Here is a 3,763-nt window from a genome sequence, read left to right on the forward strand (position 1 = left end):
GCCCTAGACTTCCACATGGGAGAAAATAAATATTCAGCTACAGCTCCCTATAAGCATCCTGCATCGCCAAAAGGAGGAGAAAAAAACTGAGAAACACTTGGGAAGTTGACAGACCAGAGGCATAGGTGTACTAAAAGACAGAACTAATCACAGGACTATAGAATTCTTCCCTTCCCCTCACACTTTACCATGACATTCCAAAAGGCCTATTTACAACAGTTCCTTTTAGCCATTACATCATATCAGATTATCAAGAAAAAAAAAAAACATAAGGCATAATAAAAAATGACACAGTTCAAAGAGATAAAGCATGCATCAGAAGCAGAAATGGCAGGATGTTAGAATTATCAGACTGGGAGTATAAAACAAGTATTATTAATGCTAAGTGTTCTAACAAATAAAGTAAATAGCATGCAAGAACAGATGGGTAATGTAGGCAGAAATCCTAAGAAAGAAACCCCCCCAACAGAGATCAAAAACATTGTAAGAGAAATGAAGAATAGCCTTTGGCAGGCATATTAATAGACTGAGGTAAAATCTCTGAGCTTGAGGATATATCAATAGAAACCTCAAAACTGTAAAGCAGAAAGAACAAAGACTGTAAAAAAATATATATAGAACAGAATATCCAAAGGCTGTGGGACACATACAAAAAGTATAACATATATGTAATAGGAATGCCAGAAGGAAAAGAAAGAGAGAAAGCAACAGAAGTAATATCTGTAACAATAATGACAGAATTTTCCCAAGTTAAGGTCAGATGTCAAACCACAGATCCAGAAAGCTCAGGTAATATCAAACAGGATAAATGCCTCCCCACCACCACCAAAACACCACCACCAACAACAACAAAACTACACCAAGGCATACCAATTTCAAACTTCAAAAAGTCGAAGATTAAGAAAAAATCCTGAAATAAGCCAGAACAAAAATGCCTTACTGAGAGAGAAACAAAGATAAGAGTTACACATGACTTCTCAAAAATAATGCAAGCAAGAAAATAGTGTAATGAAGTATTTAAAGTGTTGAGAGGGGGGAAAAAACCCACCAACCTAGAATTCTGTGCCCTGTGAAATTATCCTTCAAAAGTGAAGGGAAAATAAAAACTTTCTCAAACAAAAACCAAAGTATTTTGCTGCTAGTAGAGCTGTATTTCAAGAAATGTTAAATGAAGTGTTTTGAGTTAGAAAAAAATTATATAGATCAGAAAATCATGTTTTCATATAGATTCTGCTTTTTGTTTGTTTATTCATTGGTTTTTAGATTCCACTTATGAGTGAAATCTTACGGTATTTATCTTTCTCAGTCTGACTGATTTTACTTGGCATAATAATCTCTAGGTCCATCCATGTTGCCTCAAATGGCACAATCTCATCCTGATTTATGGCTGCATAATATTCTATTGTGTATATATACCACATCTATTCATCTATTGTGGACACTTAGGTTGCTTCCATATCTTGGATATTGTAACTAATGCTGCAATAAACATAGGAGTCATATATCTTTTCAAAATAGTGTTTTAGTTTTCTTGGGTAAATATCCAACAGTGGAATTATTGAGTCATATGGCATTTCTTTTTTTAATTTTTGAAGAACCTCCATACTGGTTTCCACAATGGCTGAACCAATTTATATTCCCACCAACATACTTGCCAACACTTATTTCTTGTCATTTTCATTTTAGTCATTCAGGCAGGTGTAACTGTACATAATAAACATATATATATATATATACATTTTAAGTTATAGGGAATAAAGTTTACTTTGGCAGATAGTGTTAAACAAAATTAAAGTTGCATACATTAGTAACATAACTCAATATCCTTAATTTGGTATAAGTGTGACACATTTTCCTGCTTTCCTGTGTTCTGCTAAATCACCATAACCTAAACTGCTTTATAAAACTATTATGTTGAAATTTAGCTTTACTGTTTTAACTTACGCTCTGATTCCAAACAAAACTTTTCATAAGCTTCTTCTATCTCTGGGTCTATTTCATCATCAATATCATCCAAGTATGAATCACCAGCCCCTGATAAATCTGTCCCGTTTTCTTCATAATCTGGAAAAAAGTCTTCTCTTTCAAGTAACTCGATATTTCTCTTGGTAATCTGGGTTGGCCGCAGTGAAAGGAACACCGTCAGAGGTATAAAATGTTGGTTCATTCATAAAATAATTAGGATCATTTTCAGGTGTTGCTTCTCTGTACGTTGAAGTTGCGTGGACTCTACCCAGGTTCCTTGACTGGAGTTCAACAAGCTTCAAGAGCATCTGTTTCACATCTCTGCTGCAATTTGCATCTGGGACAACATTCTCAAATCTCTGAATGATTTCTTCCATATCAGTCTTTCCTTTCTCCTTCCAGGCATCTTCCAAAACTGACCCTGTCAACTTCAGTAATTTTACTGCACAAATTAAGTTGTCATCCATAGGATTAGAAAAGAGAGCATTCAGGGGCACCTGGGTGGCTCAGTTTGTTAAACGACTGCCTTCGGCTCAGGTCATGATCCCAGGGTTCTGGGATCGAGCCCCATATTGGGCTCCCTGCTTGGCCGGAAGCCTGCTTCTCCCTCTCCCACTCCCCCTGCTTGTGTTCCCTCTCTCGCTGTCTCTCTCTCTCTCTCTCTCTCTCAATTAAATAAATAAATAAAATCTTAAAAAAAAAAAGAAAAGAGAGCATTCAGCAACTCCCGAAGACCAACCTGAAGAATATCTGCTCTTGTAACCTGTCCATTTGTTCCCTTGATCTCCTCATTGAGGTTTTGATTTGAATTTCTGTGATGATTAGTGATGCTGAACATCTTTTCATGTGTTTGTTGGCCATCTGTATGTCTTCTTTGGAAAAAATGTCTATTCAGTTGTCTTGCCCATTTTTAAATCAGATGATTTTTGGTGTTGAGTTATATAAGTACTTTATATATATATATACATACATATATATATTAAAGATTTTGAAAGATTTTATTTATTTATTTATTTATTTATTTATTTATTTATTTATTTATTTGACAGAGACATAGCGAGAGAGAGAACACAGCAGGGGGGAGTGGGAGAGGGAGAAGCAGGCTTCCTGCCGAGCAGAGAGCCTGTTGTGGGGCTCAATCCCAGGATCCTGGGACCATGACCTGAGGCAAAGGCAGATGCTTAATGACTGAGCCACCCAGGTGCCCCAGTACTTTATATATTTTGGGTATTAACCCTTATTGGATATATCATTTGCAAGTACCTTCTCCCATTCAGTAAGTTGTCTTTCTGTTTTGTTGAGGGTTTCCTTTGCTGTGCAAAAGCACTTTACTATGATGTAGTCCCAATAGTTTATTTTTGCTTTTATTTCCCTTGCCTTAAGGAGACATATCCAGAAAAATGTGATACATACCACTGATGTCAGTGAAATTATTGCCTGTGTTCTCTTCTAGGATTTTTATAGCTTCAGATCTCACATTCAGGTCCTTAATCCATTTTGAGTTTGTTTTTGTGTAGGTGTCATAAAGTGATCCAGTTTCATTGTTTTACATGTAGTTGTCCAGTATTCCCAGCACCATTTATTGAAGAGATTTTCCCCATTGTATATTCTTGCCTCCTTTGTCATAGATTAATTGACCATGCCATCGCAGGTTTATTTCTAAGATTTCTATTCTGTTCTATTGATCTATGCATCTATTTTTGTCAGTACTGTATTATTTTGATTACTACAGCTTTGTAGTATATCTTCAAAGTTGGTATTGTGATTCCTTCAGATAAGTTCTTTCTCATGACTGCTT

At 35.8% G+C, this 3,763-nt stretch overlaps 1 pseudogene; it reads right to left on the minus strand.

The window, feature by feature from the left end:
* Positions 1-1,536: 1,536 nt before the first annotated feature.
* LOC123846874 (polyadenylate-binding protein-interacting protein 1-like) lies at positions 1,537-2,803 on the minus strand (annotated as a pseudogene).
* Positions 2,804-3,763: the final 960 nt, after the last annotated feature.

This window comes from Mirounga angustirostris, unplaced genomic scaffold (assembly GCF_029215605.1).
Source record: "Mirounga angustirostris isolate CCGP_5_RB_7025 unplaced genomic scaffold, mMirAng1.0.hap1 SCAF_11, whole genome shotgun sequence".
NCBI classification, from domain to species: Eukaryota; Metazoa; Chordata; class Mammalia; order Carnivora; family Phocidae; genus Mirounga; species Mirounga angustirostris.